Source organism: Anguilla rostrata, chromosome 5, assembly GCF_018555375.3.
Source record: "Anguilla rostrata isolate EN2019 chromosome 5, ASM1855537v3, whole genome shotgun sequence".
Lineage (NCBI taxonomy): Eukaryota > Metazoa > Chordata > Actinopteri > Anguilliformes > Anguillidae > Anguilla > Anguilla rostrata.
In genome coordinates this window covers 424,754-437,027 of record NC_057937.1, presented here as the reverse complement: position 1 = coordinate 437,027, position 12,274 = coordinate 424,754, and positions in this window count along the sequence as shown.

Here is a 12,274-nt window from a genome sequence, read left to right as displayed (position 1 = left end):
TCCTTCCAGTTTTACATGTTAAAAATAAATAAAATCATTCATTGATACTGCAGTAACATGTGGCTCTCAAAATATTAGGTGGATATAGAGCAGCAAAACATAATGTGATCATGCTTTTGTCTGCATGCTTTTTTTGTTGTCACCCAACATTAAATATTGCATGGGTCTTTATTCACAGCTCAAGTAAATACCATGAGTGCTTATTGTCTACTGTAAAAAAAGCACTCTGGAAAGATATTGCACCCATTGCAGCATGTCAGGGAGACCTGCCTCCGTCCCATTCTCTGTGGAAGTTAACACAAGCAGGCCAGCTGGGGGCCAGCTGGGGGCCCGGCTGAGCTGTGTGTATTACAGTCGAGTGCATGCAAGTCCTGTGAGGATCTGTGCTGCATCAGCAGAGGGGACATCCCAAACGCTATGACAGCATTAGGGTCGGGGTTCCCCCGGAAACAAGGCCCGGTTTATTGGCGATTACTCGCACACACAGAAAATGCGAGGACATGTTTAAATATGAGTCCCGACTGAACATAATTATTCTGTAAAATCCATGGATTTTAAATCTGCTTCCCGGAACGTTTGCTCCTCATGCTGATCAGTCCTCTCTGTGTGTTAAAGTTTGACAGCAAGGCTGAAAGTGTGCAAATGTGTAATGTAGGGGTTCTTCCAGATATCGCATTTCTTTAAAAAATACATGTTTGGGCCCTTGTAGAATTTCAACTCAGTACATTTTATTTTGATGGTGCAGCCCATAATATTTTCTCTGTCATCTTCCTGCAATGCCATCAGTTATGAATGTGAATGGGCAAATGAGCATGATTGGGAAAACCCAAGATAAGAATGAATATGTCATGGCTGTGGTAGAGCTAAAAAATTCAGCTTCAGTAATAACAAATAAAAGAGTCCAGATTCCTGGGGAACATAATTCACAGGCCCAATGCAATATTTCCGTAGAAGCATTGATCTTAGCTGCAGCGGAAAACACGAGCTATTCACGTAGATATGCCTGTGTGCAGTCTCAGCTCCTGAGAGCAAACCCGTTTCCAGCATTCTCATTTTGTTACTTTTATAATTCTGAGCATATTTCGAAATGTGCTAATTTAGTAATCTGAATTCTGATCATATCCTTCTACATCAAACCCATAAATCCCAAATAAGAATTTTTAATGAAATAATTTTCTCAGTGGTTTTTATTTAATTGTGTTTTCAGTTTTTTTGTTAAATAAAAAACTGTTTCCACCCGTGACCCACCGGCATGGCACCCCTGCTGGATCCCGTGAGCCCGCGGTCACCCCAGCGATATTCGGGTGGAAGTGTAGCGGCTCTGGGAGAGACTCTCGGTGAGAGCAGAACGAGGCCTCAGGAGACACCAGCACAGGTGAGGGGAGTGAGTGAGGGAAGAGAAATGAGAGAGAATTAGAAAGGTAAAAGACAGAGAGAGAAACACTGAAAAGCTTGAAAAAAAATGAATAGAGAGAGGGAGAGAAGGAGGGGGGGGTTTGGGGTGTTTCAGTGTCAGCCAAACCAAAACTGGGGGGATTGGTGTTGGAATTTGGCCTTTAAAATAAATAAATGAATTAAAAACAGAAAAAAGCAAAGTAAAATAAAAATGAAAAGCAGTGAAGATATGCCAGGAATGGAAGACAAGGACAAGCACATCTAGGGCATTTTCCTCAGTGGGGGTGGGATTTTTTCTGAATGAATGATCAATAAAATAATAAATAAATAAATAAATCCATGATACAAATAAAACAGCTTGTGATGACAGACTCGCACATTGGAGAGCACAGCAAGAACCTGCCAAGTTTTTTTCTTCTTTGGAAAAATCTGTTTCCTCCCCTCACCAGTACAGACAAAATGGCCGACCGTTCCTGCTGATTTGAGACCCTGTGCAAAGCCTGAGCAGGGTATGGGAGCACAGGGAGTGTGCAGGGTGTGTACAGGGAGTGTGCAGGGTGTGTACAGGGAGTGTGCAGGGTGTGTACAGGGAGTGTGTAGGGTGTTTGCAGGTAGTGTGCAGGGTGTTTACAGGGAGTGTGTAGGGTGTGTACAGGTAGTGTGCAGGGTGTGTACAGGGAGTGTGCAGGGTGTGTACAGGGAGTGTGTAAGGTGTTTGCAGGTAGTGTGCAGGGTGTTTACAGGGAGTGTGCAGGTAGTGTGCAGTCTGTGTGCTGTGTGTGAGATGTCCCAGTCAGACAGGCTGTATGTGAGTGCAACAGTGTGTGTGTGTGCAGAGTGTGTGCAGTCCTCTTAAAGCACAGTGTGTGAGCAGGGTGTGTGCAGTGTGAGCAGGTTTGTGTGCAGTGTGTGTACAGTGTGTGTGCAGAGTGTGTACAGTGTGTAGGGAGTGTGCAGTGTGTGAGCAGGGTGCGCAGAGTGTGTGTGTGCAGTGTGTAGGGAGTGTGCAGTGTGTGCGCAGAGTGTGTGTGTGCAGTCCTCTTAAAGCACAGGGTGGCGCAGGCTCACCCAGCAGTGCCTTGGGTGCACAGTAAAGAAAAACAGGCCTTTGAGCTGAAAGTGCTTCCCTGGCCGTTGGTTTTTAATATAATAAAAGCACGGGTTTCCACTGCTGTGGCCTCAGTCAGGACAGCAGTACAGGGGCTAAGGGGCTGAGTCACACTGTTTCTGCTTTCAGATCCAAAGACAAACAGTCAGCAGTATATTTACTAAATATTAAATAATATATATTAAATGTATTGAAAAAAATGTATTAAATAATGCATTATCCTGATTTTTTTATTTTTACTAGAATTTAGTTTTTTGTTCTGTCGAACGTTCATTCATGTGTCTTTGCTGCTCTTGCATGTGTGTGACAGTTAAAGAGTGATGGATGGCTTGACAGAGGATTGATGGGATGCCTTCCTCATCTCTGATAGTAGCCTTGAAGTTCTAAGTCTGATAACATGACACACGGATGTCCACACGTGTGACTCTGTGAAGACACTAAAATCAGTATGTAATTAGATAATCACATTCCACACGGTTTACCGTGGTCCGCAGTGATCGACAGCCCCTTGTCATTCCATTCCTTGAGGAAGCGTAGACCTCCTACCTCAGCTGAGAGCAGTGCCCACGCCTCTGGCGACAAACACTTTATTAATTTCAGACGAACCGTTGTTCTGCAGGTTTGGGTTTCCGGTGGCAGACAGTGGGGATGAGACACAGCCCAGCTGATAACGGCGCCATTCCGGCGTGGACCTGAATTAGCGCGTCTGACGGACCGGGGGGGGGGGCTCCTGAGAGAAGTCTATAAATAAGAGTCAGCGACAATGGCAGCCTGCCCCAGAGGAGCATGGGAACATTCGCGCGTTCAGGTGGAGGGTCTTACGCCTCTCCCAGGGTACGCAAACAAAGCCGAGGGGTTCAGGGAGGGGGGGCCGCAGGGGGGGGTTCTTTGAAGTTGGACGGCTCACTGCAAATTATACTGATTAGTCGCACATCTCCCCAAAGAGACAGTTCTAATCACTCTTTCGGTGTACCCCCCTCGTCTCTCACTTCCCCCATCTCTCTATCGCTCTTCTCTATTCCTCCTTCCCTCCTGACATCCCAGTCTCACTCCTTCATCCCCTCCCTCCCTTCTTTCCTCTTTTTCACCATGAGTGCTCGCCCTCATAGAAGCAGAATGACTTGCAGTGAGAAGTTTCGGTTGCTGTTGATTAGTAGTCAGTGACCTTCGCTTGTGAAAACAGCTCTTTGTCAGGACCGTCAGATCCACGGCCACAGTGAGATGCAGCCGTGGTGCTGCTCCACTCTCAGACAGAAACGAAATACGCAGCGAGGCATTAAAATAAACTACTGAGACGTAGTAGCATTTCACAAGTTTCCCTTCAAAAAGGACACATATACGGATCGAAAATAACCTATCCAATGCCACTCCACGATTGGAGACAAAATCTGCCCCCTCAAAACACAAACTGAGGGCCCTAACTGTGAGCCCAAACTGTGAGCCCGGGGGGGGGGGGGGGTTGGTGGTGGCAAGGGTCATGTGCTAAATGAGATGAGTTTCTCTGTGGAGTCAGTCAGTGTTCTCATTGAGTCTGTTTCAGGCTCTCCTTTTCCAATCTCCCGTGTTGAACAGGGATTAAACAGCCTTCTGCAGACCAGACAAAAACTCTCCTTTCACCCTGTGTGTGTGTGTGAGAGAGAGAGAGGGAGAGGGGTGGAGGGAGGGATAGAGAGGGAGAGATACAGAGAGAGATAGAGGGAGAGAGAGGAGAGAGAGACAGAGGGAGACAGAGGGAGAGAGAGATAGAGGGAGACAGAGGGGTAGATGGGAGGGGTTTGGCAGCTATCTTGGTGAAGTGCCAGTGTGGGTCTTCTGGGAGCTGTGGTTTCAGTTCTCCTCGACTGCATTTGTAAATGTGCCACCATGCCAGTCTGCTTGCCAGTGTGGCAGTCAGCATGCCAGTGTGGCAGTCAGCATGCCAGTCCGTGTGCAGGAACGGGGTGGGGCCAGTCTGGGGCAGGACCCCACATGTCGGGGTGGGCCCCCGTGAGCCAGGAACTCCAGATATTCAATATGATGTTAGCATGTGCCACTGATCTCAGGAGGAGAAGACAGATTACCCAAACCATGAGAACTACACACAATCTGCCAACAGAATCTATAAACCCCCCGATGAACTTCATTGATTGGCTGTATGAACGCGGCTCGGCACAAAGACCAGCAGGCCAAGCGAGCGCACATTCAGGCACAAAGACCAGCAGGCCAAGCGAGCGCACATTCAGGCACAAAGACCAGCAGGCCAAGCGAGCGCACATTCAGGCAAAAAGCTGTACTGGCCTGACCTCAGAGCTGGAACAGCACTAAGAGAGAATGTGAAACGTGAAGCTGCGAAGAGAAAAAAAAAAAGCTCGTTATTTATTTTTCCTGTCGGGTGTGACTGACAGTCTCAAAATACAAGAGAGGAGCAGGGGAATGTGTGTGTATGTGTGTGTGTGTGTGTGCGTGTGTGTGGTGTGTGATGTGTGGTGGTAGTGTGTGTGGGTGGCATGTGTGTTGTGTGTGTGAGTGTGTGTGTGTAGTATGTGTGTCTGTGTGTGTGTGTGTGTGTGCGTATGTGTGTGTGTCTGCATGTGTGTCTATATTTGTGTGTGTGTGTGTAAAGAGGGATAGACAGGCAATTAAACAGTTAATACATAAAAATAAAAAAAATTTAACAAGACATGCGACCACACCCAAGAGTTTCATGGCAAGAACTGAAAACAGTGTGTCTACCAGTTTATTGCCTAAATAGAATGCATATGTGTTTGTTTAGGAAGGGGGCGCGTACAATCAAATTTAGATGTGATTTTGTATTCCAGGACCACACAAGCTGAGCGGGACAGGCGCAGGGGAGGTGTAAACCAGGCTCCCGCGTAATGTCTCTTTTTTAAAGACGTTTTGGGGCCGTTTGAAGTTTAGCAGCTCATAAAGTTTAAAAGGAGAAGCAGGAAAGGGCCTTGCTGATCTCCAGAAGAGCTCTTCGCTGCCTCAGCGTTTTAAACGCCTTCGCTGGGTTTCATACCCACGCCAGCGGCGGGGTCCCCTCTGGAGGCACACAGCCTGCCGCACGCATCGCCCTGCACATGGGGGTGCAGGAGAACACTGTTTGGGGTTTTTTGGAACCAATTTTAATCTCAAATTTTTCCTTCTCTCCTACTTACACACTCTTATGGAATGGTGTATGAGCTGTATGTAGTTTTTTTGGAATGTTTTTCCAAAATTCTACGTCAGTGTTCTAGAACTCCACTGCTTTCAGACACCAGTGGTGATTGAGACATCAGCATTACAATGTTCAGTTCTAGAGCATTCTAATCACATATTTGTGACCTCACACCTTTCAGGGTTAAGATGGAAACATGCCACTCTTCCAGTCACAGAGTCACTGCAGATGCACTGGCAGTGCTGACACAGGACAGTGACGGCAGCTAGCTTTGGAAGGACAGGGCGTAGAGACGCCTGTGGGAGAGCACGCAGCAGAAATAAAGGCAGATCACAGTTCCTGTTGCTATTTTATTCTTTTTTTGTGTCTTCAGCTAGCAGGCGGAGTGTGTGAGAAGGAGAGAGGGAGTGTGAGGTGTGGTGTAAGATCTGTTGAACGAGCGGGAACTCAGTACGAAGCGTGAAGCAGATCATCTCTGCGATACTCAACCTGCATACTGAGCAGGGAGGTTAACTTTGGCATGACCTCAGTCATGGTTAAGGGCACTACTGGCTGCTTCTATGCAGCAGAACCATGTTTTCAAAGCTCATTGAGTTATAATAGCATGGGAGGCTTTTGAAATAGGGTCTGACTCTTTGACCTCTGTCAGGTTTCAGCTGTCCATGACATTGTCCTTTTCTCTCCATCCTTATCTTTCACTCACAATCTCTCTCTTTTAGCTCTCTTCCTCTTGTGAAAAACCTTTTATTTTCATCTTCTCTTTCTCTTCCTGCCATTGCCCAATCACTCACAGTAATTTAGGATCATGTAGAGTGCTCTCCATCCAAACAGAAATTAATTTGATCTTTTATCACCCCAGAAAACACATGGAAGCAGAATGCTACTCAGCACTTCACTATGTAATTAACAATGGATAAATTAACAAATGTTTCAGCTGAGTAGGAAACAACTTCTATATTTATCGGTGTTCCAACTTGATGAAGATACTAAGAGGATTCACAATAACAGAATAGCTTTAAAATTCAGCATTTGTATTACTGCATGTATAATAAGTCAGTCCATGCTATCATTACGACAGTGGTTAACCCTGTTCGGCAACCTAGGTTGGTGAGTCGTTCAGGTTGTGGACTCGTGCAGAGTCACCCAGTCAGTCTGCATCATATTTATTTACAAAGAGGTTCGTGAATGAGCATAGAAACTGGTGGTTCGTGCCTCAACATTAAGACACTGACTTAGACAGATCATGTGAATTTCTCTAACTATGAAGTGTATATATGTGTGAACAATCAAGTTCTTTTTAGATCGGCTGCAGACAGAAACAGAAGAGTGTGGTTCACACACACCACACAGGGCTTCTCTTACTGACTGTCAGCAGGTCAGCAGGTCCCTGCAGTTTCTCTCTGTCAGTCACCTTCAGCAGCTGAGTCACGCAGGACCGCCCCGTCGTTTCACAGGTGTGAGCAGACGCCTTCGCCACCCTTCAGTTCTTCAAAACAAACCGAAATTCGTTCACGACAAATGTGTGGTGACGCGCACACAGTACAGTCATATCCGATAAGGATATCACGACTCAGGTGTTAGAACGCACAATAAAACAATAAAGGAAGTAGTAAGACTTTCCACGAGGTTCGCCAACAGTCATTTGCGATTCTTTCAACACACTCCTCATGGATTTTGACTCTCTTTTTGAATCTCCCACTCAACGAGTAACACCTGATTAGACGAGAGTGATTTATATCATTAGCCAATAGAATCGGAGTACAGAAGGAATGGCTTTAAACATCACACTGTTGATGACGTGCAGGGTCTGGATCAGCAGTTCCCTTACTCTGTGTCATGAAGGGAGAACTCAGCCAGGGTTGGGGATCCACAGAGCACAAGCTGAGCGAGGGTTGGGGATCTGAGCGCAGCTCTGCAGAGGCAGAAACAGCCGGAGAGAGGAATGTGCGTCTGTTCTCAGCCACTACCCTACGCAAAGTGACTCACAGCAAAACAGGAAGTGGGTTAGGCAAGAGGAAGAGCCTGTTCACCCAGGCAGGAAAGCGTCGCAGATGCACGGACTGCGGTCCCCGGCGGAAAGAGCAGGGCGGCGGGCGGGCCGCAGACGTCCCTCCGCGGTAAGAGGGCGGGGGGGCGGGCGGGGGGGGACGCAGCTACGTCTCCCCGCTCTCCCTGCCGGTAAAAGAGGGGGGGGCAGGGTTTTATTTTTCATGTTGACACAACTCCCCGGCATGATAAAGCAGCCCAGCTCGGTCTGAGCACTCACCCTCTCTGGATTGACAGCAGTGCTGTGCCACAGCCCAAGTCCGCGGTTAGGAGCAGGACGACGCAGGACCCTAACCCTAACCCTAACCCCAGCTTCCACTGGGAGGGGCGCTGCGTCTCCCCCTGTGAGCTGGCGAAGAGAGAGAGGAGATCTGGGTTAGCGATTAAATTACTGTGAGCTTCTGACTGGTGATTAAGCACATTTAATCCTCAGTGGAAAAACTCTGCAGGTATTTGAACATGAGCCCCAGGTAAAGTGTGCAGTCAGGTGCTCTGTTAAATAGCGCTCCCAACCTGAACATTGAACAAAGCGTTTTTCCTGGCTTTTCATTCTTAATGGAACAGCCCCAGTAGGCATATTTTTAAAATCGGTTTGCAGTTTGTCACTGACATATTTTATTTCATTATCTTGTCTCTCACTCTTTCACTCCCTCTCTTGCTCCCTCACTCCCTCTCTCTCTCTCTTTCTCACTCTCTCCCTCTCTCCCTTGCTCTCTATCTCTCTCTCTCTCCCACCCTCTCCCTCCCCAGGTGAGAATAAGCCCTCTCTAATCCGAGAGCTCGGCCAGCTCTTTCTGAAATACCAGAAGCACAAGAGTCGCCTGACCACCACGCAGCAGGCTGAGAAACTGAATATCTGCACGCACACACACACTCATCCACACACACACACACACATATACACACACATACAAACACACACACCCTCACAGACACACACACACATACAAACACATACACCCTCACAGACACACAAACACACACATACAAACACACACACACACACACACACAGCGTACTGCTTCTCACACACGGTATAAAAAGCCAGGAAAAACACCAAAAAATGTTTGTGTGAAAGCATATTTTGGTCGCTCTGAATTTGCACATTGGGCGCTATAAATATTCCCCCTCACAGATGTCTAATTAACACGTCTCTAATTACATTCACAGTAGCAATCATTTAATTGTGTCTAGTGGACTTGAGCTGGAGAATTTTAAATTTAGATCGTATTGTTCTGTGCAGGCCTGTCTTGTGGCCTGTCACTTGAACTGTAAGAAAAGAATTCCACTCTGAAACGGGGAGAAAAACAACTTTAGCTTCACTAGACTGCTTTCTGCTTTTTTAATGAGCTTGTGGTAAATAAATAAGTGCAGGTTATCTTGTACTCATAAAAGCGAGTTCTGAAATGATGAGGATATTAATAAATGCATAATTCATAAGACAAAGCATTAAAAAAATCTTGGTGATAAAAGCTCCACAATTATACCAACAAACACAGAACAGCTCCAGACTTGATAAAGTCACAAGTTAGAAAATCTATTGATAATATGTTAGTGCTGATGATATTATTTTTGTGAATATTAAAAGGATGAGAAGCCCCAGCGTAGTGACTGCTCTGTTGGGGGTCAGAGGTCAGATAGGTCTGCGTATGTTTTGGGAAAATTATGATTTTCTGCCTTTGTCCCCGTATTGGCCAGAGACCTCTGTGTGAATATGACGCATATTCATAAAGCCTCCGTGTGAATATGACGCATATTCATAAAGCCTCCGTGTGAATATGACACATATTCATAAAGCATGTCAGAGAGGGAGCAGCAGTCTATGATCACATTCCTATTCTTTATATCCAGGTCTTTTTATCCAGGTCTTGTCCATTATGAGCAGAACTGCCCATCTGACCAGATATTAATGAGGGACTAATGATGCATAATGCTTCATAGCCAGAATGTACGCACCAAATTTACAGTTTTGAAATTACGCCTCAGCTGACTGGGTCTTATAAAGCCACTTCTGGTCACTCTTTTACAAGTTTAGTAAAAAAAATTAAACGGTATATAAAGTTTTTATGAATACAGTCATTTGTTTTCAATACTGGCAGTTTACATATTGTATTTTAACAACATGAATATATCTTTATCGAATAAAAATAAATTGAAACATACTAAGTGTTATTTTATTCAGATTCTGTCTATGAAGTTTCCTATAATTCCTAATACAGCGTATACAGTACAAATTATATAATTATTTTGATGTGAATCTACAAAGCAAAAACTTAAATTCATAAATGAATCAAAAGCAGGCCGGTTCTCTCTTTTCTCAGTGCATTGTTACTCCTGACTAATTTGTAAGGATTGAGGATGTGTTGATGTTCTTTAATTCCTCAGTGTGTTTTATCAAAAAGCCTCAGTGCACAGGTACGCAGGCATTAAAGGCCCACGCAACAATTAAAAATTAAAAATTAGGAATAACGCGGAGGATTACTTTGTTTACCCACAAGAATCTGCTTCACAAAATGTCTAATACAGAGAAATTAATTCAGCAATGTGAATAAGACTTTTCATGAATATCACCCAACCATCACAAACACATGCCAGCATCAAGGGCTCAGATAAAGGGCTAATTGCACAAGCAGATGAACACACAAAATTGTCTTCAAAGGGACGAGGACAATAATTAATCATCATAGAGATCTAATTTAAAACAGCACTCGCGGCTTCATTTCCAGCAGAATAGCCAGAATAGCCCATTGCTTGACGTTTCATTTCCAAAAGGAACATGTGCTGGTTCTCTAGCGCTTCATCTGTTGTGTCTGCAATTTTGTATTTTAATGAGCCACGAACAGAACATGACTTGAAAACACAGAAGAGCTGAGAATGTCTTTTCCCAGCTTTAACTGGAGCCATTTTGCACGTGTGTAAGGAAGACGCTTATATTTTCTTCGTCGTAAATTAATTTGTGCACAGCGCAAGGTCACAGCAATCACAATGGCAGACAGCTGGTGCGCTAAAGATGGCTTCTCCCCTCCGAGGCCTCGACTGCGCTGACAATCCTGTTAGCGAACAGTGAACCCAATCTACATTTCAGCCTGCCACTGTATTACTGAATTCAGCGGTATACACGTCCATATCCGCTCACATTTCAGCGATCATGTGACCAGCACGCGTTCTTCCCTGTGTCTAGGGGGCGCTGTCAGTGGACATTTGCTGGGAGTGGTGGACAGGTCACTCCCACTTCCTGCGTTCCAGCAGGATAATGAGGACAGAGTATGCTAATGTGCACTAACACAACAGACATACACTATTCTGTATGCTCTACCACTGTGAGTATGTTCACTAAACATATGCACAGTGCAGTGGTAGAGAGAGAGAGACAGAGAGAGAGGGCAAGGGAGGGGAGAGAGAGAGGAGACACAGAGACAGAGAGAACGAGGAGGATACACAGCGGGAGAAAGAGAGGGGGGAGACAGAGAGAGGGAGGACACAGAGAGAGGGAGGGGGGACAAACAGAGGGAGAGAGAGAGAGGGGGGAGACAGACGGAGAGAGGGAGGGAGGGGGAGACACAGAGAGAGGGAGGGGGACACACAGAGAGAGGGAGGGGGTCACAGAGGGAGCTGGCCCAGTCAGAGCCAGCGGGAGGAAGCTCCCTGGCAACCCTGCCCTGCTCTGGAGTCAGTGCAGCCTGCTGGAGTCTGCATGTGAGAGAGAGAGGCAGACCCGGCAGCCTGCTGGAGTCTGCATGTGAGTGAGAGAGGCAGACCTGGCAGCCTGCTGGAGTCTGCATGTGAGAGAGAGAGGCAGACCTGGCAGCCTGCTGGAGTCTGCGTGTGAGTGAGAGAGGCAGACCTGGCAGCCTGCTGGAGTCTGCGTGTGAGTGAGAGAGGCAGACCTGGCAGCCTGCTGGAGTCTGCATGTGAGTGAGAGAGGCAGACCTGGCAGCCTGCTGGAGTCTGTGTGTGAGAGAGAGAGGCAGACCTGGCAGCCTGCTGGAGTCTGCATGTGAGTGAGAGAGGCAGACCTGGCAGCCTGCTGGAGTCTGTGTGTGAGTGAGAGAGGCAGACCTGGCAGCCTGCTGGAGTCTGCATGTGAGAGAGAGAGGCAGACCTGGCAGCCTGCTGGAGTCTGCATATGAGTGAGAGAGGCAGACCTGGCAGCCCCTCACTGGCTGGCTGCGGCATACCTGCTGCTGCTGGGGTCGTCACCAGCCTACAGACCCAGGGAGGGAGGGGGCGCGTATTTTTAAATGATGAACCAGGTATTTTTGCCTTCAGGGGTTTTAATGTACAAAGGGAAGGATGGAAGGGGAGACTGGGAGGGAAGGATGGAAGGGGAGACTGGGAGGGAAGGGAGGGCCAAAGGGGATTCTCTCCAGAGGAGAGGAAGAGCTGCTGTGGGTGTTACATGCCTCTGAACACCCCCGACCCACCCCCCACCCACCCCCCGCAACTCCCCCAACCCCCACCCAACGGCACGTGAGCCCTGTGATGCCAGCTGTCTCCATCTCATTTGCATGTGTTTTAACAGCGCCACAGACTGATCATTAAAGAGAGAGAGAGAGAGAGAGAGAGAGAGAGCCAGAGACAAGACA